This window comes from Arvicola amphibius, chromosome 2 (assembly GCF_903992535.2).
Source record: "Arvicola amphibius chromosome 2, mArvAmp1.2, whole genome shotgun sequence".
Lineage (NCBI taxonomy): Eukaryota > Metazoa > Chordata > Mammalia > Rodentia > Cricetidae > Arvicola > Arvicola amphibius.
In genome coordinates this window covers 33,477,944-33,503,868 of record NC_052048.2, presented here as the reverse complement: position 1 = coordinate 33,503,868, position 25,925 = coordinate 33,477,944, and the positions used below count along the sequence as shown (strand labels likewise).

Sequence of the window (25,925 nt, the reverse complement as noted above, 5' to 3'; positions counted from 1 at the left end):
CAATAATGGCTTTGTTGTTTGATCTTTTCTTTAAAATAAAATAAAATTACAAGCAAAATATAAAAACAAATCTGTTTCTACAAATGCACTCTAGAAGTCCCCTGGGAATTTGATAATAATGACAGTCATTTTGTCGTTTTCTGGAGTCACTAGCAGAAAATTGTAATCTTCCTTAAAAGCCCAAAGCGTACAGATTTTAGCTTTCAGGCGTTATTCCTCCATTAATGCGATGCTTGGGACCTTTGTTATTACCCATGTGCGCATGCGCCCCACGTTTCCGCGTTTGTGTGGGCTGGGTTATGACGTCATTGTGCTGCGCGCCGCGGCCGGAGCTGTGGTTGCCGGAAGTTGAGCCGCGGTAAGTAAGTCGTGGTTGCGGAGCAGGCGCGGGGCTGGCGAGGTTCAGTTAGGAAAGCTAAGGCATGTTTTGGGCTGTTCTGGAATATCCTTCACCTGTCTATACTCGATCCCCTCCTTCCACGGCAGGAAGTGTTCCGATCCCGGTGTCGGGAGACTCCTCGGGTCGCTCTTTCTGTCAAGTCCTGCCTTTGCGATGTGTGTGGACGGGCCCAAGAGTGAGCTTGTGCCTCCGGTCTGTGAAGGGACTTGATCTTGTTAGTTGTGTTATAAGGAGAACACAGTTCTTTCTTCAAGGCTTCTCCAAGAAAGGTTTTGCATTCCCTGCAAGGGTCCCGAGGTTACAAACTAATACTTAACAGGAGTCAGCCTGATGAGGCACATGTCAGAAAGTTTCAGAGCCCAGTACGGTCGCCTAGAGAGGTGACCCCAGCCTCAGGGAGGCTGAGGCAAGAGAATTGCTTTTAGGACCAGCCTGGCAATCTGACACAGACCTTTTCGCGAACTGGGAAAGGGGTCTGGGGTGTTTGTAGTTCAGTGCCAGAGCGTTTCCTCTGGGTTCAATTACCAGGACATTCCAAATTGAGACCGCATTCCACCTGTGCTTCTGTGTATAATGTTATTTTAATTCTTGAAGAATATTTCTTTCTTTTTTTTTTGGTTTTTCGAGACAGGGTTTCCCTGTAGTTTCTAGAGCCTGTCCTGGATCTAGCTCTTGTAGACCAGGCTGGCCTCGAACCCAGAGATCCGCCTGCCTCTGCCTCCCAAGTGCTGGGATTAAAGGCGTGCACCACCACCGCCCGGCTTTGAAGAATATTTCTAATTAAAGTGCGTTTATCGTGTGTGCTCGCATGAATGTAGGTATCAATAGAAGCCTCCAGAGACAGAATACGTCAGATCCTGACAGAACTGGAGCTACAGGAAGCTGTGTCTCATATGGATGCTGGAAACCAGACCCAGGTCCTGCAAGAGCTGTACACACTCGTAACCACTAAGTCGAGATATCTTTTCTGTACAATTTTTTTTAACTGAATGTCGTGTAGCCCATGTTGGTATTGAGCATTCAGTGTAGTAGGTTGGCCTTTGAGTTTTTTGTACTTCTGCTTCTGTCTCCTTGGGTGCTGGGATTACAGGCCTGTACCACTATACCTGGTTTATCTGGTGCTGGAAGACTGTACCTTGGGCTTCTTGCATGCTGGACAGTACTATATCAACTTGTAGCTACCCTCCCATTCCAATCACCTTATTCTTAAAGCCTGGTCACAAATGCCCTTTCCCTCTCCAGTGCACTAATTTGGTGGGTTTTGTTGTTGTTTTGGCTTTTGGCTTTTTATTATGATTATTTGTATAACTGGTAAACAGACTCGTCTGTGTCTGTAGACTTGAGAGCTCTATCTCAGGCTTCTCCTTTCCCTTGAAGCTGTATATTTTTTATCATAGGACCTCAACCCGCTGGCCTCAGTTTGTGAAATCTCATGACTTCCTGTTGCTTCCAGCTTGCCTCCCCCAGTTCTTACTCAGAAAGTCATGTGAGGAGCCGAGGACTGTAGCCAGCAGTCAGAGCTCATTGCTGGGTCGGTTCTTGGAGTCGCACATGCTCTTTGTTGAGCCACATTATCTTTGAAAACTGCTAGATTGCCTTCATCGTCCCTTGGTAGCTAAATGCATTCATTTACCCATAGTGAGTTCTACTAATATGCAGGAATTTTCATATCACTTATTAGTACATCCCAACATACCTTTCTGTGCGTCTGGTATACTATTCATGCTTAACAAATATGCACGAGTACACTTAATGAATGGCGGATTTGAATGCCCATTATACACCAGGCTTTACTTTTAAGTCCTAAAGATGAAACAGGATCCCATGGTCCCACTTAGTGGTGATGGTGGTGGTGATTGTCAGTAAATTGTACACTTTAATGAGGTGGGAGTGTATACCTTAATCTCGCACTTGGGAAGCTAAGGCAGAGAAGGAGCAAGAGTTCAAGGTGCTGCGTGTGGTGGGCCATGGGCTTTTATTTTGAAAGTGCTAGAGTGGGAAGCAGGGCACTGACGAATATTAAGCAAGGAAGACATGTGTTGACATCTCTAAGTCACTGAATCAGCAACTGGGGACACCCGTGTGGATTCTGTGGTGGTGATCGGGTGACAAGGACAGCTGCGCATGTGCAGTGTGGCAATGACAGCAGAGCTCTTTGCTTATGGTCTCCATTTATGCTGCCTTCTCTCAGGTTAACCTTGGTGTCTGTCGGCCTCAGTCTTCTCCCTCCTTTAGAAGAGCTAATTCCAGGATAGGCTCCAAAGCTACAGAGAAACCTTGTCTCAAAAAACCAAAAAAGAAAAAAAAAGAAAGAAAAAAATAGAGAAAGGTAAAAGCCCAGAGGCAAAAGGTAAACAGGATAATTTAAGAAAAGCTGGCTAGCCAGGCTGTGGTGACACACGCCTTTAATCCCAGCAGAGGAAGAGGTAGGCAGATCTCCATGAGTTCAAGGCTAGCCTGGTCTTTAAGAGCTAGTTCCTGGACGGGCTCCAAAGCTAAACAGAGAAACCCTGTCTCAAAAAAAAAAAAAAAAAAAAAAGAAGAAGAAGAAGAAAAAGAAAGAAAGATAAGAAAAACTGACTAGAAACAAGCCAAGCTTAGGCCAAGCATTTATAAGTAAGAATAACACTCTGTATTCATTTGGGAGCTCAGTGGCTGTCCCCAAAAATGTAAAAAGAGAAAAACAAAAACAAAAACCAAACCCCCACCCACTTCTCTCCTGTTTCTCTTCAGAAAAGGGCAGGCCTCCCATGGATATCCAGCAGCCATGGTATATCAAGTTACAGTGAGCCTAGGTACCTCCTCTTCTTTTAGGGCTGGATGGGGTGGTCCAGTTCAGTAGCTTCTCAGCCACTCTTCTACAGTGAGACTGGGCAGCTCCTCCTCGTCCTCTATTAAGGCTGGAGGAGGCAATCCTGCAGCTCCTTAGCCACTCTTCTTTGGCCATCACTTTGTATTCTAATTTAGGGAAAGATAATGTGTCGGCAGGGACCTTGTGGCTGAGGCTAGTTTGTAAAATACTGAGTAGACTCAGGCCATGTCTGGCTACGTAGTGCTGCTCTGTTTGAAAGGGAGGGAGGGATGACACACGAGGAAGGGACGCTCAGGAACGGCTTGGAGAACTCACACCCTAAGAGGCTGATAAGTCCGCCTGTGAAATCCCATCTTCTTTCCCTGGAACCTGCTTTCATAGTCTGTTCTTTTCTTTGCTGTTCTACTAACGATTCTTACCTCGGTAGCCTCAGTTTTTCTCTTTTCTCTATTAACTGTCGTCCGCCTTTCCAGCCAGTGTTGGTGAGAGCAATGTGGAGCGTCCTGCCTCCTCCCATCCTCACTACTTGCATTGCTGCCAGCGCCCAGCATCCACCACACTGCTGTCTCCAAGCAACTGTCCAAAATGCGCAGCTCTCCCGCTTCATCTCCGAACTGGTTGACATGTGTGTCTTGCTGGTGTTGCCCTGTGTTTCCCAGCCTGGGCGTTTCCCTCTTGATTACATCCTTGGGCTCTTTTCCCTCTTTTGCTCTGAATACCAGTTTTCTCCAGGGCTATACTCACAATTCTACGACCTCACCCACAATTTCATGCTAACCGACCCGTGACCCCTGCTCTGTGTCATGGAACCGTCCTGCTTTCAATCCTGTCATTCTTTCTGCGTTCTTTACTATGTAGCCATCTTCTCGTCTTCCAGGAAGAATGTCAGAGTCTTCTTGGATTACTTCCCTCATAGGATCTCCTCTCCCAGGCCTGGCAACGATCAAATTTCCTAAATGGTGTCTGCTGTCCTCCTCCCTGCCTTTTTCTGTGCCTCCTTGCCTTACCTAGATTCCTGCCCTGCCTCCCCCGCTTGGGCCAGCTTAGCAGTCTGCCCTTGCTACTGCATGATCCCTTCCTAGAATGCAGAGCTCTGCTGGAATGCAGGTCTTTCCCTGTCAGGCACTTTAGGCTATGGTGTTGTCTACTCTGGTGATTAGGTTTCCAGCTGCTCCATCCTTGCACCTCTCCTCATGGTGTCCAGGCTCATTCCTGTTTGCCTGAACATACCCGGCTGCCCATTCATTCCTAGATCTGGTCATCAGCAAGCCTGGGTTGTGTACGTGCGAGTGGCTGGGGACTGAGGCATGTGCTGAGAAAGCAGTGATTGGAACATGGAAACCAGCACAGCTCTGTTTGGCCTTTCCTTCCAGGAAAGACAGATAATCATAATGTGTAAAATAATGGACATGGTGGTACACTGGCCCTTCCCTGGAACCTGGGCACTCACAAGGCCAAGGTGGGAGGAATTTGAAGCCAGCCTGAGCTACATAGTGAGACTCTATCTAAAATAACAACAACAACAACAATAATAATACAGCTGACTGTGGTGAACGTGAGGTACAGACTGCTTTTGGAAGGTGTAGTGTCAAAACCTGGACTCAAGCAGAAGGCCTTTTGTAGAAAGAATGGCAGGGCTGAGATATAAAGGGAGAGAAAAATAACTGACTGGGTGTGTAGGACAGCAATGTTCCTTGCTGTGCAGAAGCCATTGGATCAGATTTTGGAATTGATGTGGAAGCAAAACGCTTCCTCTCTTTCTTTTTTGATTTTGAGATGGGGTCTTACTCTAGTGTAGGCTGGCCTGAAACTCAACATCCTTTTACTTCACTGTCCCCAGGACTGGGATTGCAGAGATGTGTGCTGAAGTCCCCTGCCTACCTTTCTTCCTTTGGCATACTGTAGTGTGTGTGTGTGTGTGTGTGTGTGTGTGTGTGTGTGTGTGTACATGCACGAAGTCCAGAGGCAGACATTGGGTGTCCTGCCACTCTTTACCGTATTCATTTGCAGTAGGGGCTCTCACTGAACCTGGACCTAGGTTGGTGGCCAGCAAGCTCCAGTGCCTCCACGGCATTCAGGTTACAGGCACACATGGCTCTTCCTGGTTCTTTACATGAGAGGTGGGGATTTGAACTAGGGTCTTCATGCTTGCTCACTAAGTGCTGTTACCCACTGAGCCACCCCCTCTGCCCCAGTGTATCTTTCTGATCCAGTACTTGTTGGTGTGGCCGCTGCCATCTGCCTCCATTTCTCAACATTTAGAAGTATTATGTTGGGCTGTTTTATTTTGCTGTGCTTTGCTTTGCTTTGTAACCACAGGATATCACTTTTCTTTTTTCTTTTAATTAAGAAGGAACTAGCCAAGTTCAATATTTTGTAGTGTGAGACTCAACAGAAAAAAATCATTCCTCTCAGCCTTCCCTAGGTCCCTGTTGAGAGTACTCTTCTGGTTTGTAAAGCCCTGGCTGAAGGGTATTCCTGAGAAACAATCTAACCTAGTATTTGCAGTTTAGACATCCCCCCTCCTTCCTCCTCCACACCTGTGCAGACCTTTGTCACAGTTGTGCTGCTGCTTCCAGCATGCATTGTGTAACACAGTTAGCGTCAATGCTATCTGCTACCAAACCCTGAAACATTACATGCATGGTGGGTGGGGGCAAGAGAGTGGGTAAATGTTTGCTGGAAAATAGGAAACCTGTACATCTTTAACACATTTTGATGGTGTTAGCTCATCACTCCCATGTTGGGGACTGTACTTGTTAAGCAAGGGCTCTATGACTGAATTAGGTGCCCAGCCCCTTTGCTGTCTGTTTTGTGTGCCTCTCACACAGCTACTATGTGCATTTTCTGATTGAATAATACTGCAGTCAGTCGCATCTTACGTAGAAAAGTCTCACTAGTTGAAAGACTTAGATGGGAAGTGGCAGAGGTGGGATTTGAACTCTAGTCTTTGGCTTGTGAAACTGTATCCTGCTCCCTCTCATTCATCCTACAATGTACCAGACTGCACTGTGTTCTTGCCACTGGATTTCAGATCCTCTTAAGAAAATTTTTCTCCCCTGGTGCTGTAGTCTGAACCAAGTGCCTCAAACAGGTTGAGCAGGTGCCCAACTACTGAGCTACATCACCAGCCCTGGAACTTCTTTAAATTATACATTTTTTATCATTTAAAACATTTTTTAAATTTGAATATATTTTGATCATATTTTCTCCCCAAGTCCTTCCAGACCCTCTTCCTATCCCTACTCATCCAACTTTAAGTTCTTTAAAAAAAATACCAAAACAAAGCTCCCCAAACTAAAAACACAAAATGAAACAACATCCAAATAGAAACAAACAAATAAACAAACAAACCCACCAAACTGTAGCCAAGTGAAGCACACAGAAAACTACTGTGAAGTCAACTATTCCTGACTATGAGCCTGCCTGGAATGGCTGGTAGACCTAGGGCCACTGATTGGGGAAGACTGACTTTCCCTCTTCCACAAGGTGTCAGTGACATTGTTAGCCTTTACCCTAGTGACTACATTTTCGTGTATTCATTCATTTAAAAATTATATAATAAAATAAAATATAGTAAGATAAACATTGTAACATGGAAGTTGGAACCAACAAAAGAAAAAGAGCCCAAGAGAAGGCACAAGAATCAAGATCCACCGGTTCACACACTCAAGAATCCCATAAAAACACTAAGCCACACTAAGCCAAAAACTATAATATATGCTAAGGACCTGGTGCAGACCCGTGCAGACCCTGGGTATGCTGCTTCAGTCTCTGTGAGTTCGAATGAACTTTGCTCATGTTGATTTAGAGTTTGTGTTGGTTAGGGTTTCAATTGCTGTGAAGGGATACCATGACCAAAGCAACTCTTTTTGTGTGGCGGGGGTTTCAGTTCAAGGTTTCTGTGTGTAACAGTCTTGACTGTTCTGGAACTCACTTTGTAGACGAGTCTGGCCTCAAACTCAGAGATCTGCCTGCCTCTGCCTCCCAAGTGTTTGGATTAAAGGCGTGCCCACCATGCCTAGCAACCACAACAATTCTTATAAAGGAAAATATTTATTTGGATTGCTTACAGTTCAGAGGTTCAGCCCATCATCATCGTGTCAGCATATAGGCAGGCAGACATGGTGCTGGAGAGGTCATGTAGGTAACAAGAAGTGAACTGTCTCACTGGGTGTGGCTTGCATACATGAGACCTCAAAGTCTACCTCTGCAGTGACACACTTTCTCCAACAAGACCGTACCTACTCCTACAGGGCCACACCTCCTAATGGTGCCACTCCCTTTGAGGGCCATTTTCTTTGAAATGACCCCAGAGGGCTTTGTTTTCTTGGTGTCTTCTATCCTCTCTGGCTCTTACACTTTTGCATGGGGTTCTCTAAGCTCTGAAGGGAGGTATTTAGGGTTGTGTGTTCCAAGGTCTCTCACGCTGTGTATGTCTGGCTGTGGGTCTCTGTATTTGTTCCCATCTGCTGCAGGAGGAAGTTTCCCTGATGATGGCTGAGCAAGGCAGTGATCTATGAGCACAGCAGGATATCATTACGAGTTATTTTATCACTATGGTATGTTTGTTTTTCTTTTTTTAGGATTATTTGGTTTTACCCGGGGTCCCCAGGCTCTCTAGTCTCTGGTTCTTGGTTACTCACACAGTGTCAGGTATGGGTTCCATCTCATATAGTGGGCCTAAATCAAATCACTTATTGGTTGGTTATTCCCACAAGTTTTGTGCCAACACTGCCCTAGCATATCTTGCATGCAGTACACCATTGTAGTTCACAGGGTTTGTGCCAGCCTGAAACTTTAAAAAGGAATTTCTCTGTGTGTGTGTGTGTGTGAGAGAGAGAAGAGACAAGATGAAGAAGAGAAGCAAGAGAGTCAAGAGAGGAGCAAGAGGCAGGAGAACGAGCTGTACCTGGTGGGCACTTTTAAGGGTTCCGTGTCACGTAGCAGATGGTGGAAAGGTACCTGGGAACAAGTGATGGCATACTGCTTTGGTGGCAGAGGCAGGCTGCCGCTGTGGAGAAGCTAACAGTGTAGAGGATGTCAGCCCTCACCTTCCACCTAGTTTGAGACAGGCAGGATCTCTGTCGGTTTTTCACTGTGTGCACCATGCTAGCTGGTGGGGGAGCGTCTGGGAATCCTCCTGTCTCCACTTCCCTATCTCCCTGCTGGAGCTCTGGGCATTGGGAACTCCTTTCTTTCCTCCTTTTCTGTGAAGGTTCTCAGCAGGAACTAGCTGCTCCATTCCCAAACAGCCTGTGCTGTGGTTGATGAGCTCCTCTGAGGGAGGAAACCCCAAGTGGGCACATCTTAGGCAGAGTTGGGGGATCCATGTTTGTGGATCACTATGGCTAGTACAAAGAGGGAGTGGAAAATGGATTACAGCTACGCCTCTGAGTAAATCCTGGACGCCAAGCCCTGGAGCCCATCTTCCTTCATCCTGGCATCTTTGGTTGCGAAAACTGTCCATGCATTACAAAAGGGGAAGTCTAGGTGAACTTGGAAATCTAGTGAACTTGGAGGCTGGCTTCCCAGAGCTTCAGACTCAATTTCCCAGTGTGCATCCTGCCAACTCTGCATCTGGTGTTTTCTCTTTGAACCATTAATAAACACTTTCTGCTCTCTCAAAGCAAGCAAACAAAAAGCCGGAGACACATAAAGATGACAGTAAGGCCATCTGGGGGATGGGTGGGCTGGTGTGCTTTTCTGCTCCCCTCTCCAGGTCCACTTTCCCTGAAGAGAGCTTTTTGGTTTTCTCTGACTGATAATTTTCTACCAGTGTGTCTCTTTCATTTCTAACAATCCTACACTGGCCTGCAATTTGTGTGTGTGATCCAATTAGGCCCATGCTGAGAGACAGCTGCTGGGCATCCTCACCACACCCCAGCCAACACATCTGCTTTTCCTGACCACCAAAGCCCAGGTACCTCCTTCTTCCGTGTGCTTGGTAACAAAAGGCCAGAATAGCATGGTAAAAGTGCTAGTTCACGGAGGACAAAGCTTACTTAAAGCAGGCTCCTGTATTAGAAGGAAGTCAGCATCTGCCAACCCATGTGGGCATCTAAAGTTGTTGGTAGACTTATCTCTCTCTCTCTCTCTCTCTCTCTCTCTCTCTCTCTCTCTCTCTCTCTCTCTCTCTCTCTCTGTGTGTGTGTGTGTGTGTGTGTGTGTGTCGTTCAGTGTCCCAAACAGAACAGAACTAGCGTCTCAGTACACTCAGCTTTCTGTTCTGGTTTTATCCGAGCTGAGCCATGGTTTCCACCGTGCCCAGTGTGTCTTCTGACTCCCTCAGTTTGCAGCAGAGCTTCAGTCAGAATTCTGACGCTCACATCTTGGACAGTTGTCACCGAGTCCTGGTTATCCATTCTGCAGAATGTTTTTCAGTTTGGGTTTATTTGCTGTTTATACCTAGGGTAGCAATGTTCTCATGCATTTGATCTGACAGCACAAAATGCCTGTCTCCTGGCCTTAACTTTGACATCATCAACAGCTTTGTGTGTGTGTGTGTGTGTGTGTGTGTGAGTGTGTGTGTGTGAGCTCTGAGTGTACCAAGTGCAGACCATACCACTGGGCCAAACCCCAGCACAAGGTGGTGTCTTCCTTCTCATCCACTGGTATTTTGTAGAGAGCTGTGCTGAGACTAAAGGGAGACCCTGCACGTCCCTGTACAGGAACACTTTCAGAAGGACTTCCTCTTTTCTGCTTGTGTGTAGTAAGGAGCACCTCCTTCTGAACTCTGAGGTCCTAGTCTTCAAGGAAGGATAGTAGGTCATAGACCTTTGTGTCAGTCTGTAGGTTCCCAGGTGTTCCTTAGGCTTGCCACACTGTCCATTTTAATAAGCTTCCAGGACCATAGTCTGTCTTCCCAGACATAGAGGCTCTGACTCTTGTATCTCTTGAGGGAGATTCCCAGAAGGGAATCTAGGATTCATCCCAGTGACATCTGTTTTTACATTATTTATCTGTGCGTGTGTGTGTGTGCATGTGCACGTCATGGCACTCGTGGAGGTTAGAGAACAATTGCAGGAGTTGGTTCTCCCCTCTGACCATGTGGTCTTAGGGATTCCGCTAAGGTTGTCAGGTTTGGTGGCAAGTGTTTATCCACTGACACTGAGAGCCATTTTACAAAGGACTACCTGTGAGGGTTGGGGGCCAGCATGAACCGTAATCTGTACTGTGGGAATTTACAATTGAGGGGATGGAGGTGGATGGGCAAGCAAAGAGGTGGACACGGCACCAAATGCAGAGAGCTAGCTCGGAGACAGCAGTGCCGGCCTGTCGCTGCTGAGCCAGAAGCAGAAGAGGGCAGACAGTGTGAGGAATGTTGGGAAGGTTTTCAAGCACAGGGAAGCCCCAAGCTGACTTCAGGATGCTAGGCAGTCAGTGTCACCTGTGACACTCTGGGATGGGCATTTCCAGGTTTTTGGTCTCTTATTCAAGAATAAAATAAACCCCATAGAGATGGCAAGAAGACACTATTCAAATTAAAGTGATAGACAGGTTAGAGTATTCTGCAAGAGAACAGCAAGCCACATGAAGGAAGATACTCAAGGGCCCCAAGTTACTGGCTGGGTTCTCTGTATGGGCTCTAAAGGATGGGCCATTGCTAAGGGGCTTCAGATTTTGGATGGTTCCCTGTATTGATAGATTAGATCATATAACACTTTTTCTGCTGCACATGTCACTTCCCTGTATCTGATTTTAGTTATGTGTACTTCCAGTCTGCATAGGTATAAGATAGTTATGTGCACTTCCAGTCTGCATAGGAGGTTGTCCCTAAAAATTCACCTGAGGTTGCAGTTTTGCCTTATTGTACTAAAACTGGGTCTTTATACCTGGAGTGGGATTAACTGAAATCTGTCTGAATTTGACCATTGTCAAGGGAAGGAGAAACCCAGTCAATTGTTGGGAGAGGAGTAGTGTGTGTGAGTAGGCCAATATAAGTGGGGGTCCTAGGTTGCTACCAGATTGTCAGGTATATTGTTCAGAGAGGTTTGTGTATGTGTGCATAGTATAGGCAGGTAAATGTCTCAGGCTCTTGGGTGCCTAGTTAGAAGAAGCAGGTGTGTATAGCTTATACTAGGTGGCGTCCCAGTTTGCTAAACTATTCCCTATGCTTGCTTGTCTCAGTAGCTAAGTGTTGGGGAGTAGAAGGAACAGGCCTCTGTCTGGGAGAGCTTCGATGCAGCTGCTGAAAGCAGTCATTAGGGAGCAGTAGGCAGCTTGCCTTTCTTGAACATCAAGTTTGAGCTTCAGGGAGGCAGACAGTGGCGGGGACCAGGAGAAAGTGTGAAGGAAATCCCCAAGATGTGGACGTGTGGCAGTGAGGTATGGTGTCGTGCTTCTGAGGACCTGGAACCCTGTAGATTCAGTCTTTCTAAGGTGGTACCAAGTCCCAATAACTTTTAAATGTGCTTCCTCTAGTGCTGAGAACTGGGTGAGTGTTCTTCATAAACTGTATTTATCTGATCATAAAGATACATTTACAGGGAGCTGGGCTTGGTGACACATGCCTGTACTCCCAGTACTCAGAAGATTAAGGTGGGGGTTGTGAGTTCAGAGGACTGCTTGGTCTTCATAGAAAGATCACAGCCAGCCTTTGCTATGTACTGAACCCTGTCATGCTCTCTGCTCTGTAAGCCCAGTATTACAAGGTCACATCCTGGACCAACTGACTGTGGCCTTCTGTGGAGGCCCCAAAATAAGTATTTCCTTCCACCTTGTCTGAAGGTCAGACAGTTTCAGCTTGTTCAAAGTTGTTGGCAGTAAGTGTGGTTGTCCACCCTGACCTAGACCTAGATTGTGGCTGCTTTGTGTTTTGAACATTGAGATGGCCCATACAGGTAGATCCTCTCCTCCCTGACCAAAGGTCGGGAAATTCAGGCACACTTCTGCTCCTTCTTTGAAATAGGAGGTTTGACCTTGAGAGTAGCTGCCTTCAGATCTGGGGTGGGTTCACTGCCTAAACAAAAAAATGCTAATGACTTGATGTCTCAAAAGTATTAAAATAAGTAACTGTTGTGGGTGTCCTTTGTATCATGTTAAAGTAGGTCTTCTGTCTTCTTTCCCTTTTCGTATTGGGGTGTAAAAGTGTGTGATTTCAGCATTCAGTATTCGCTGAGTTATTCTCCTCTTACTATCCTCTGTCTTATCTCTGTTCTTTCTTATCTCTGTTCTTCCTACTTAACATTTTTTAATCCTCATGCCTCACCCTGGTAAGTGGTATACTTGTCGAAAATGGTCCCCAGCAGCCTTTGATTCCTACCTTGGCCTTCAGCTGTAGCCCTCGACGTTTTGTTTTTGTTTTTTCTGTTTGTTTTTGTTTGTTTGTATAGCTCTATTCTGGCTGAAATTTCAGTCTTTCTGATGCATAAAAACAAAATAAACAAGATTTTTCAACTTTTTTTCTAGTTGTGTGGTGTGTGTATGTGGTTGCGGAGGCCAGAAGCGGACACGGGTTCCTGCTCTCCCGCTCTTTTCTCCTTGCCATGGGATCCCCATTTAACATGGAGCTTATGGTTTGCTGACTGGCCTGCCTTGGGATTCTAGCGTCTACCTGTCTGCCACCTAGAGCTGGGCTTACAGCTGTGTGTGACCATACTCAGGTTTTTAGGTGGAATCTGGAGGTCCCAACTCAGTAAGTGTTCCCACCACTGAGCCCTGTCTCCAACCCCTGGTTTTGACATTTTTAAAGGATTGTAGCAAGGGAGAATAATATATGACAGAAACTATTTGTGGTTTGCATTTTCTAGAATATTTACTTCCTAGCTGCTTTCAGGAACAGCTTTCGGGCCCCCTGTGTGGCTGGTACAGCATCCTCTGAGCAACATCACTTGACAAATGATCCTCAAAGTGATACTCGGATGCTTCCACTAGTGGGAGGCATGAGCAGCCCATTTCCTGTCTGTACTGCTCAGGCAACATTAGTCATTTTAGGTTGCTTTTGGAAATTGTCTTAGAGTGTATCTTCTGAGCTCTGGCCTTGAGTGATGTCTTACAGTGTGTCTTCTCTGCATGGACCTTGAGTGATGTCTTAGAGTGTCATCTGCGCATGGACCTTGAGTGATGTCTTACAGTGTGTCTTCTCTGCGTGAACCTTGAGTGATGTCTTACAGTGTGTCTTCTGCACATGGACCTTGAGTGGTGTCTTACAGTGTCTTCTGTGCATGGACCTTGAGTGATGTCTTACAGTGTCATCTGTGCATGGACCTTGAGTGAAAACAAGAGCACATATTTCATGTCAACATTTGTCAAGCATCTTCTGTACTCCAGACACTGCTCAGCTGAGAAGAGGTGGATAAGACAACCTTCTCTTCTTAATACTAAAAAAGTATTTTTTAGATTTATTCTCCTAACATTAAAAAATTAAAACATGGCAGATAAAAGATTCAGTTTTTAGGGCTGGAGAGATGGTTCAGGGGTTACAAGCTCTGACTGCTCTTGCAAAGGACCTGGGTTTGGTACTTAACACCCACATGGTGGCTCACAACTGTCTGTAACTTCAGTTCCAGGGCTGCTCTCTCTTCTGGCCTCCCTGGACACCTGTATACTCATAATAAAAACACACAGACTCACATGCATATAAATAAATATTTTAAAAAATCCTAAAGATTCAGTTTTAAGCAATTTTCAGTCTTTAAAATCAACAGTCTTTAAAATCTGTTTTTGTACCAGGTGGTGGTGGTGATGCATGCCCTGATCCCAGCACTTGTGGGGCAGAGGCAGGTGGTTCTCTGAGTCTGAGGCCAGCCTGGTCTATAGATTGAGTTCCAGGACAGCCAAGGCTACATAGTATGACCCCATTGCTAGGAATTTTTCCTAACGTGAGCTCTTGCCAACACAAAAATTCCAATCAAGCCAAATCACAACAAGCCAAATTAAGAAATATCCAGGTTTAATGGGATTCCTGTGCTCTCGGGTGGCCCCCAAGAGAACTGGGAGGCTCCAAACGCGACCCACCAGGAGGCAGGAAAAGAGACAACCTCTTTCTCCTTTGGGAGCTAGTTTAAATACCCTGTGGCATGCTGGGATTTATAGTCCAGACCAATACAAATCTCAGGCCTGGGGGCTGGGGGCTATTCTCCCAACTTAACACCCATCTCCAAAACCAAAAAGAAAAAAATTAATCTGGTTTTGGATTTTTGTTTTTTCTTTCTTCTTTCTTTCTTTCTTTCTTTCTTTCTTTCTTTCTCTCTTTCTTAGGATTTTGCAACATCTTTTTAGTGTATTAGTCAGGGTTCTAGAGAGAAACAGAACTGATAGAATGAATATATCATTATATGAGATTTATTAGAGTGACTTCTAGGCTCTGGTCCAGCTAGTTCAGGAGACTGGATGTCTCAGCTGGTCTGCAGTGTACTCTGGAATCCCAAAAAATAGACTGTAATGCCAGTGAAGGAATGGACCTGCCAGTGAGAGCAAGGGAAAACAGGCAATGAGCAAAAGCTTCCTTCTTCCACATTCTTTACTTAGTCCTCCAGCGGAAGGTGTGGCCCAGATTAAAGATTATAGGTGGATTTCAAAGACCTGGATTAAAGGTAGATCACCCATTTCAATGATTAATTAAGAAAATCCGTCACAGATGTTCCCAGCTGATTAGGTGTAGTTAATTCCAGCTTCAGTCAGTCACGTTGACAACCAAGCACAGTCGTCACAGATAGTCTCCAGCCTTTACAAAGGGTACAGAATTCTTCCATCTGACACAGTCTTCTCTTTTCCCTCCCATCAGTGGGAACGCAGGATGACGAGGTGCTGGTGTAGTCAGCTGGATGGTGCTGATGACCATGCTAGGTAACTCCTGGCACAGGCAAAGCCTACCCCATCCATGACCGTGTTACATGGTGTTAGGTTCCTCAGAGGTCTGGCTTGTCCTAATGCTAACAGCAAATTCGTCCTCCTGTGTTACTGTCGTGGCCACATTCTCCTGCCACACAGTGAAGCCCAGCCACACCCCTAAAGAAAACAGGGTCTTGTAGTTTGCTCAGAATTTCTCAAAAGCCAAATGAACCAGAGAGTGATTGAAGCCTGTGCCTTTTAATGCTTTCAGCATAATGGTTATTGCCTTCAAATTTTTTTATTTTTATTTTTTTCTAGAACCCTCTCAACAGCTTTATTTGGGTATAACTGACATTGCAAATGTTCTCTTGCATTCTAAGTAGTCAACCTGCTGACCTTCCCAGTGCCTAAAGTATAGAATGGTTTCCTTTTTTTATCTCTGGAATCCTCTGGCCCCAGTAGAATTCCGTCTCGGTGCCCTCAGCAGGTCATCAGAGAGCATTGGGAAAATCAGTTGAGCCTGACTTCAGGAGGAAGTTGTGGACAGCTAATTCCTTGGAGGATTCCGATGAGGTTGCTTTGTACTGCTGTCTGCTCCTGGGCTAGCCTCCTCTTATATTAGGTGATGACTCTGGCCCTGGCAGTTAACATCTCAGTGCCTCATTTACTGGTCTCTAAAGGAAACAATGTAACTGATACCTGGTTGTCGTGGAAAGGGTGTGTACAATGTTTAGTGTAGTTCTTGGTGCTTGACAGAATGAGCGTCCAGGGAAAACACTGTCCACTGGCCATCATGAGTTTTCATAAAGGGAACTGGGGAGATAATTTTGTCAGCAAAGGTCAGTCATAAGGACCCAAGTTTGCTCCTTAGAACCCATGTGAAAATTCTGGGCATGGGTTAGCAAGGTGACTCAGCAGTGTGAAGGCGCTTGCTATCAAGCCTGATGACCTCAGTTCAATCCCAGAACCTACAAGGTGGAAGGAAAGAACAGATTCCTCAAAATTGTCCCCAGACTTCCTCATGTATGGCATGGCATGCTTGCACACCCTATCGCCTCTTATTAAAAAAATAACTTAAAAATAAATGCTTGGCACAGTGGCAAGCATTTGTAGTCAAAGTGCTGGGGTTCCAGTCATTCTAGCCTTTGAGCTCCAGGGCAGTGAGGTGGGTGTTGTTCCTGAAGATGACCCCAGGGTTGTCCTCTCATCTCTATGCCCACATACACCAACACACACGTGCCCACACACCTTTTAAAAGGCATCCCATGCTGTAATGGAAGCTCTTACCTGTGGGACCAGGAGCCACTGCATCCCAATAACTGTGGGTGTTAATGAGAGATGTAATGAGAAGGGATTTTCCCAGCAAGATTTTCTAAGAATACCACAAAGGCCTCAGGTCAGGAAACAGCAGCCATGCCAGCATCTCCAGAGTAGCGCTAGCTATCCTCCTACATCACCTGGCTACTGGCCAGACTTGCAGGCTCCTGGCCACCAACCTTGGTCTTTGTCCCCTTCATAAGAACACATGGGACCCAGGCAACTCAATTGTTAAAGTTTATTATTATTATTATTATTATTACTATTATTATTATTATTTTACTTTTATCTGTGTTTGTATGTGAGTATAGTGCCCTCTGGGCCTCAGATCTCCTTGAGCCGGAGTTACAGGCAGTTGTGAGCTGCCATGTGGGTGCTGGGAACTCCAGTCCTCTAGAAGAACAGTCTATGCCCTTAACCACTGAGCCATCTCTACAGCCTCATGCACCTCCTTTTCCTGAAGCTTGCAGACCAGGTATGGTGGTGTACACCTGTAATCCTAGCACTCTTGAGGCTCAGACAAGAGGATCGAAAGTCTATAGTCATCCTGGGCTGCATTGTGATTCCCTTGGGTGAGCCCTTGCCCGATGCACAGTGTTGACCTTTGTGATCAGTGAAACTCGTCAGTTCTATAGGGGAGGGATTATTCATCCCCACCTCCTGTCTTCTGTTTTTTCTCGGTTTTCCCAAGCTTTGTTGAGAGTATTCCATCCATGCATACTGGGCTCTGGTGCCCAAGTGTACTTTTAGTGGGCAGAGCATACTGAGCCTGTGGAAAGCAGCTGCCCCCGGGGCATTCAGCAGCAAAGTAACCTAGCCCAAGCCTTGAGGACACAGACAGCTCCTCTCCTGTAGTGACTCTGAGTTCACGGCTGCTCCCAGTTTTCTATTAAATTGCATTTTAGAGAGTCGTAGACATTACCATCAGTGTACAGAAGATTATCCTGCGGTGTCCTTTGTCCTTGCTCTTAAACGTCCTTGAACTCACAGGATTCTCCTGCCTCCTTCCCTGCCTCCTTCCCTGCCCTCCCCATGCTAGAATTAAAGGCACACACCACCACACCCATTCCCTTTTTGATTTGTAATCATTAATGGATATTTATTATACATATTAATGGTTTATTGTGCCTCCTCAATACATGCAGATGTTGTGCTTTGATAACCATTTTTCCTTATGATGCTCACTTACCCTCCCCTCCCCATCCCTTCCACCTCTTAGCTTTCCTTCCTTAATAGTTTGCAGTTTAGGGGAAACATGTGCTAATTTGTCTTTCTCTCTCTCCTTTAACATGATGACTTTTAGCAAACGGTCTAATTTCATTTTTCTCTACACTCCATTGTGTATCTGTACCATTTGTCTTTAGCCATTCCTCTGCTGAAGAGCCACTAGGCTGATTCCAAAGATTGATCGATGTGTACAGCGTTGTGATAAGTGTGGACATCTGATATCTCCTGTATATAAGGTCTTAGATCCCTTTGGTGTATGCCCAATGAACAGTATAGCTCAGTTATTTGCTAGCTAGTATTTTAGTTTTTTGAGGAATCCTGTACTGTTTTCCATAATGACTGAACTACTTTTATTTCTACCAACAGCGCATATTGGGTTCCTTTTCCCTAAGTCCTTGCCAGCATGTGTTGTTGCTATGTGTTTTTTGATTGTCATCTATTCTGACAAGAGATAGAATATCAATGTATTTTTTTAATTTGGATTTTACTAATGGCAAAAGATGTTGAACATGTTTTTATATATTTATTGGCTGTCATACTCTGTTGAGAACTGTCTGTTCAGTTTGTTTGCCCATTTGATGGTTGAATAACTTGTTGATTTTTACTGAAGTTGTCACATATTCTGGATAATGAAGCCTCTGTCAGATGCATGACCTGCAAAGTTCTCCTCTTCTGTAGGCTCCGCTATAGTGTGGTTGCTCTTTAATTTGATGTAGCCCCATATGTCAGCTCCCAAGGATCAAAACTGAATCATCATTTTAGTTAATGCAGAAAATGGCATTTATAAAATTCAGTATATCCTCTCGATTGAAAACTCAAGAAAGCAGACAGAAAGTAATTGCAGCTCAGAGTAGAAAATACAGGATAGGACAAACTGGGACTTCTGTCAGACTGAGGAGCAGGAACTGGCCACAGTGCCTCAGAGGGCAGAAAGGATGAGGTGTCTGTACTCATGCCTCATTCAGTACTTGAAAGTTTAGCTAGAATATTTAGGAAGAGAAAGAAAGAGAGGGAGGGAGGGAGGGAAGGAGGGAGAGGGAGGGAGGGAGGGAGGGAGAGAGAGAGAGAGAGAGAGAGAGAGAGAGAGAGAGAGAGAGAGAGGTATAAACAGGAAGGGAGAAGTCAAATTATCCCTGATTGCAGATGGCAGGAGTCTGCTGTTAGAAAATCCTCATGACTCCACCAAGACTCTTAAAGCCCATAAACAAATCCAGCAAGGGAGCAGGGTACAAAATCAATGTTAAAAAAATCACTAGCTTTTCCATGTGCCAGTAATGAACTCCCTGAGACAGAAATGAAAGAAAACAACCACATCACTACTCAAAACAAAATAAAACCAGAATAAACCCAGCTGAAGAGGTGAAAACCTCCACCATGAAAAGCAGGGCAGTACAGAAACTGACATTCGGCAGTGGAAAGACTTAGAGTCTATGAGTCAGCATAGCTGATACAGTTTCAGATGGCCACAGCACTGGAGCAGTGTAGATGAGCTATAGTCCCCAATAAAATACCAACGAAACTCTTCATGAAACTAGAACAAAAAAGCCTAAAGCACATATGAAGGAAACTAGGTATGGTAGTGCTACCTGTAATCCCAGCACTGGAAAGGCAGATGCAGGAGAATTGAGAGACTGAGAGATTGAGGCACTGGGCTCACACAAAATAAAACAAATTTATGTGGAAATACAAAAGACCCCATAGAATCAGAACAATTCTGAGCAAAAAGAGCAATGCTGGAGTCACCACAGTATCTAATTTCAAAATATGCTATAGAAACTGAACATGATGGAGCATGCCTTTCATTCCAACACTCAGGAGGCAGAAGCTGGCAGGTTTCTGTGAGTTCAAGACCAGCATGGTCTACATAGAGAGTTCTAGGCCAGCCAGGGCTACACAGTGAGACCCTTTCATCTCTCTCTCTCTCTCTCTCTCTCTCTCTCTCTCTCTCTCTCTCTCTCTCTCTTCCTCCCTCCCTCTCTCTCTCTCTCTCTCTCACACACACACACACACACACACACACACAGAGCACTCATACTATAGTACAGAGTTGAAGCAAGAACAGCATAACCTATTGTATAAAAACAGTTATGTAGACCAGTGAGATTAAAAAAAAAAAAAAAAAAAAAACCAGGAACCCAGAATTGAATGCATGCAGCTGTAGCCATTGTAGAATTGATTCCTGAAAAAGGCACCAAGATCAAATATTGAAAGAAAAGACAGTCTCTTCCACAAATGGTGCTAGGAAAACTGGGCATTGGCATGTAGAAGACAGAAACCCAGACCCTCTGTCTGACACTGTACAGACGTGAACTCAGAGGGCTGGACAGATGGCTCAGTATTTAAGAGCACTGGTTCCTCTTGCAAAAAACTCAGGTTCCATTCCCAGTACCCACATTGTGCCTCACCGCCATCTGTAACTCCAGTTCCAGGGGATCTAGCCCCCTTCTCTTGCCTCCAAGGGTTCTGTACACAAATGGTGCATAGGCATTATTCAGGCACACAAGCAAACACATAAAATAATAAATCTTATTTTTAAAATTCAACTCAGGTTAAAGTCCTGAAGCTTTTAAAGTACTTGAAGGAAGACATGCACGTGCTGACTGAGGCAGCCACGTCCTCCATTAGCCCAGTAGCCCGTGCCTCTTATTTCTCCAGCTCACCCTCCTGGGCTCACCTTGGTTTCCTTGCCCATCATCGTCTTCTGTCTGACTGGGTAGTGGTGGAGCACATGCCTTTAATCCCAGCACCAGGGAGGTAGAGGTAGGAGGATCTCTGAGTTTGAGGCCAACCTAGTCTACAGAGTGAGTTCCAGAATACCAGGACTACACAGAGAAACCCTGTCTTGAAAAAATTTTTAAAAAATGTAAAAAAAGGAATGTCTGTCCTGTGTTTGTACCCCTGTCCTGATTCCAGCGCCACCTGCACTCTCCCAGGCTCAGCATACTCGCTGCCTACAGGGCTTTCTCTTGTTGCTTTTTCTGGTTAGTTTTTGCTGTGCTGGGGATTGGGTCCAGGTCTCACTAGTACGTAATCACTGTACTCCAACTTTGGCCTTGTTGTCCCTTGAACCTCACAAGAGATCATGTTTGGTCACTTTTCCTAAGCGTCCCCAGGGAGAACCCCCTCTTTCCTGTTTTCATTTCCTCTGCCCTACTCAGTTCCTCATCCGTGCAGAGCCCTTGGTCTGCAATGGGGATGGAGCCTAGGGACTCAGGCTTAGTAGACAGGCAGCCTCTTGCTGACAGAGCTGCATGCATGTCCAGCCTCTGAACTGACTTCGCCATTCACAGCCCCTCGTTGCTGCAGGTGTGTGGAACTCTGTACCGCCTGCTAGCTGTATCCAGGACTCTTCAGCCTCTTTTACAGCTCCTTGGGTTCTGGTATTTGTAACCAGTCAGCTTTGTGCTCAGACCTCCACTCTGGGGTGTCTGGTCCTCCTCCACTCCTATGGGAACTAATCCTCTCCCTTTTTCTTGACCCTCTACCCATCATCCCTGTACTTAGTCTTTCCAGGCTCCTTGGTGCCCTGCTCTTCCACCCAGGCTTTCCTGTGGTCCTGCTGGCACCCAGACCCCTCCCCCCTCCACCACAGTCTTACCCCTTGATAGTCTTGATATGCAGACACAGATGCATTCTGTTCGGCCACTGTTGTCTGAGCCCCCATTTCTCCTTCTGAAATCCAAAAAGGTGGGGAATTGAGCATCTCAAAAACTTTAGCAGAAAAATTGTGCAAAACCACTCTGGATGATGGGAAAGAAGTCTTTATATGTTTTATTACTTATTTATATTTCCACTGTCTCTCTGTGTCTGGACCACATAAGTGCAGGTAACTGTAGAGGCCAGAAAAGGGTATTGGGTCCCTCTGGAGCTGCAGTTAAGGGCAGTTGTAAACCATTAACATGGGTGCTAGAATCTGAACTCTGGGCCATCTTTCCATTCCCCCGAATCTTTTTTAAATAGAAAATTATTTAAATTAATCATTATGGTCACAGGGCCTGGGAGTTACTAGCAAACATAAAATAAAACTATTTTATTTCATATATAGACTCGTCTCTCTACTAACAACTTCAGTTTCATGAGTTTACTGAACATCTTTCCTAACAGTCTGAATGCCCTTTGGCCATAGTAATAACTGAAGTGAATGCTTCCTTGCTATCTAAAATGCCACATATTTGGTAATTCCTGTAAATGATACCTCATCTCGTAGTCAAGGCACATTCTTATCTTCCCAAACCAGAGTCTTCATTATGATTTTCATGGAGAATACCAAATACTGCATTTTACATCTTGCATGAAATGGTGGGCATGGGCTAGCGTTGGGGTGCAATAAAACCTGTTTCATGTAAAACAGCCATTCTTGAAAATATCCTTAACAGGTCAAAAGTTGAGTCTTTACTAACTTTGAAGATCAAGGCGGCCTACTTTTTCATTTTGAATTGTAAATAAGTTTCTTCAGGATTCTGTTTAAAGGTAGTCAGCCCCAACCCTTAAGTAGCAAGGCATGATGAGCTTTCATTTGGGCCTGACAGATTCAGACTGGTACATCATGAAAAAGATAGGGGCTGGAGAGATGGCTCAAGGGTTAAGAACTCTTCTTGGTATTACAGAGGACTTGAGTTAGATTCCCAGCAGCCATACCGAACAACTCATAACCACCTGTAACTCCAATTCCAAGGGATCCAATACCCTCTTCCAGCCTCCATGGGCACCTGCACTCAGGTGTTATTCCCCCACATAGACACATACACATACACATTATTAAAATAAATCTTAATTAGTATTCTAGTTTGTTCTAATCTCATAAGTGATAAAATTATATGTATACTACAAGAAATGTTTTCAAATAAATTTCTTCATTATTTATTATCAGTAAATGTTTGATTTCTATATCTATTACATATCTCTTGTATTATGCATGTTCACTGTTGCTGTGCTAGAATGTGCAAAATGGGAAAACTGGAGGAAGAAAGGAAGGGTGTGTTCTGGCTCATAGTTCCCGGATGTAGTTGATCATGGCAGGGAAGTTAAGGAACCTGTCGCTTGAGGCAGCACTGTATCCACAGTCACGAGAAATGGTCCTCAGTTCAGTTTCCTTTTCACTGGGCGGAGCCATGTATATTTAGTGTGGATCTTCGCATCTCAATAAGCCCAGCCTAGAAATTTCTTCCCAGTTATGCTCAGGGGCTTGTCTCCTAGTGGTTCTTGATCCTGTTGACAGTCAGTGTTACAAGTCCACTTCTTGTCAACCTGAGATGCAAACACATCACCTTTAGCTATAACCTTCTACTTGTCCTCACAGACCCATGGTCACCATCCTGCAAAATGCAAAGTCTGTCCATTTTAGGAGGTTCCCCATAATCTTTAACATCCCTTAACACTCTGTTCAAAAATTCAAAGTCTAAAATCTATTCTAAGACTCAAGGCAGCGTCTTAACTGTGAGGTTCTATTTTTAAAGTTACATATCCCTAATATCCACTGGCACCAAGTGAACATTTCTATTCCATAAGGGAGGAATGGAGGCATGACAGGGAAAAATCAGACAAGACAAGACTGAAGCCCAGCAGGATTGAAGACCAGCTCCTGCAGCTCCATGTCTGGTGTCTGGAGCTCACGATGCAATCATCCGGTCTTAGGTAGCCCTCCACTGCTGGCCTGGCTTCTGTCCTTTCGAACACCTTCTCACACTGAGCATCTCACAGTCCTGGCATCTCCATCACCCTGGTGTTTCCATTGCAAATTAGACACTTTCTTGACATTGATAACCTTCTAGAACCTTGGCGTAAGCCCCCATGAACCCCCTAACCATTGCATTTTTCATGCTTTTAAAACCAGCTTCCAAGTTCTTCAGTGAGTTCAAGATGTAGACTGGCCACCATGGCCACAGTTACGACAGTCCCTCTGTGCTATGTCCTCAGGAAATGCTTCCCAGGGCCCTGATGAGAGCAGGGGACTCCTTCCCTCTCAAGTGAGTTTGTATTCACAACTTGGAGCCCTTAGGACTATGTGTCCTTGGGTCTTCTTTTCTGTTGTCTCAGTACAGAACACAGGTTTCTCTTAAATGGTGCCAATACACTTAGTGATATAACTGATTTTCTGTACCTTCTTGGTGGGCAAACCTACACTCTCCTCTCTACCACATATCACATTTTGAAAAAATCCTTTTCTCCCTTGGCCACTGAAGATCTGGAGAAGAGCAGCGAATGTTGACCATACTATGACCTGAGCGCTATCATGTCATTAATCCTTTGCTTTTGAGTCCAGCTTCACTTAAGTCCTCAGGACATGGGCAGAATGAAGCTGATTTTTTGCCAGAATGCAACATGAATGACCTGTGTCACACACAGTTCCCAGCTAGAGCTCTTTCCCCTGCTGAAAACTCATGATTTTGGCGTCCATACACTCTGCGTGTATCTCTTGGCATTCTGGTCTTCCAGACTCCCACTAAAGCACCCACTAGCTCTGCTTATAGCAGTCTTGGGCTTTCCCCAGTGCAGAGTTCCAACCCTTGCACATTCATTCCTCATCCCAGTTCCAAAGGCCCGGGAACCACACGATCAGGCTTATCACAGCGAAGACCCCATTTGGGGGACCAGTATTCTGTAATACATGTTCTCATCACTATAACAGAACACCCAACAAAGGCAGCTTAAGGAGGAAAGGTTGGTTTGGCTCACAATTGAGTCTGCAGCCGCCCTGATAACCAGTCTTAGCCGTTTTATCCGTGCATCCTGGTTGTGTGAAATTTTCTCAAATGTGCAGTGCCTGTAAGCAGAAAAAGTTTAAGAATCCTTGCTATATAGCCTATTAAAGGGTTTCAAAAGGCTTTAAAGTAGACAGTATCTTCAGTTCTCATAACCCAAAATCATTGTACCACCTGTTTATATTTAAATCTCCATTTAAAAAAATTCTACAAAGCCTGTTTTATAGAACTTTTCAAATTTTATATAAAAAGTGAAAAGAATTAGTACTGATTTCAGTTTGTTTCCTAATCCAGATTTGGAACAGAGTTAAGTAAGTCACATTGTAGGAAACGAGGAGCTAAGTTTGCTGTTACTGAGGAACATTATAAATACCAATAAAAAGCAAGTTGTCGAAAATGTGTGGTTAGTCGCCTGCAAGCTGTGGTTGTATTCTTAGGCTATTTACAAAGCTGAAAGATGTAAATTTTCTTGGTCACTAAGAAAATACCCTTTAACACTCATTGTGACATTTGCTGACCAAGTTTAAACACTAACTATTAATCCTCTGATGTAGTAAGGAGCTGCGGGCAGGCCTGTTTTTCATCCTGCCTGGCTCCCGGCTGCCTGGCTAGCTTATGCCCCGAAATAACAACACACAAACTGCATTCATTTAAACACTGCCTGGCCCATTAGTTCCAGCCTCTTACTCACATCTTGATTAACCCATATCTAATAATCTGTGTAGCACCATAAAGTGGTACCTTACCGGGAAGATTTTAGCATATATCCATCTTGGGCCGGAGCTTCATTGCATCTGGCTCAGAGAGGAGAGGTATGGCATCTGTCTGAGCCATCTACCTCACTTCCTTCTTCCTGTTCTGTCTACAACACCCACCTAAATCTTGCCCTATCAAAAAGCCAAGGCAGTTTCTTTATTAACCAATGAGAGTCCTCCATCACTTTGAGTCATATGCATTTATTTTATTTCTTTTATTAATAATATCTTATTTTTGGAATTTTCATAAATTTATACAATGCCTGTTGATCCCATCCATCTATTGCTACCTCCCTCTGGCTTCCCCTAGAGCCCCATCACCTCCCTCTGGCTTCCCCTAGAGCCCCCATCACCTCCCTCTGGCTTTCTGTAAAGTCCCTGTCATCTCCCTCTCGGCTTCCCCTAGAGCCCCATCTAGCTCCATGTCCTCATTTTATTTCTCATAATTAGTAACTACTTGATTCCAATCAGTGCTGCACATGTGCCCTTGGGGTGTGACCACAGCCATATCCCTGAAGGAGAGTGACTCTTCCTTTCTCAGCAGCCACCAGTCACCAGTAGCTTCTCCAAAGGGGTGTGGCCTCAGGGATTTCTCCAGCATCCTGGAACTCCCTGTGTAACCATAGTGCTTCCACCTCAGCATCCCTAGTGCTGGGATTACAAGCATTTTACATGGGTGGGTGGTTCTTATTTAAATATTCATATAAAACAATCAACCTCAACAGGGTGTGGTGGCATAAACCTTAAATCCCAGCACTTGGGAGGCAGAGACAGATCTAAGAGTTTGACATCATCCTACTCTACACAGTGAGTTCTAGACGAGCCGAGGATACATGGTGAGATGAAGTCTCAAAAAAAGAAAATCAGCCTTTAGAAGATAGTTAATTCACAACATTTTAAATAAAATATTTTAGATTTCAGTCTTGTCATAAAATTAA

The 25,925-nt window shown here is 44.9% G+C and overlaps 1 protein-coding gene across 5 annotated transcripts in view; it reads left to right on the top strand.

Annotated features, from left to right (window-relative positions):
* The first annotated feature begins 305 nt into the window (after positions 1-305).
* Atg7 (autophagy related 7) overlaps positions 306-25,925 on the top strand; it is a 217,714-nt gene continuing 192,094 nt past the window's right edge. For 2 of the 5 annotated variants that reach the window (XM_038318653.1, XM_038318648.1), the window contains exons 1-2: positions 321-358; positions 7,691-7,774. The gene's annotated coding sequence lies outside the window, so the exon portion shown is untranslated. Of the gene's footprint in view, positions 359-1,241; positions 1,318-7,690; positions 7,775-25,925 lie in introns of those variants that run through there. The other 3 variants (XM_038318650.1, XM_038318649.1, XM_038318652.1) reach the window with 3 other exon arrangements.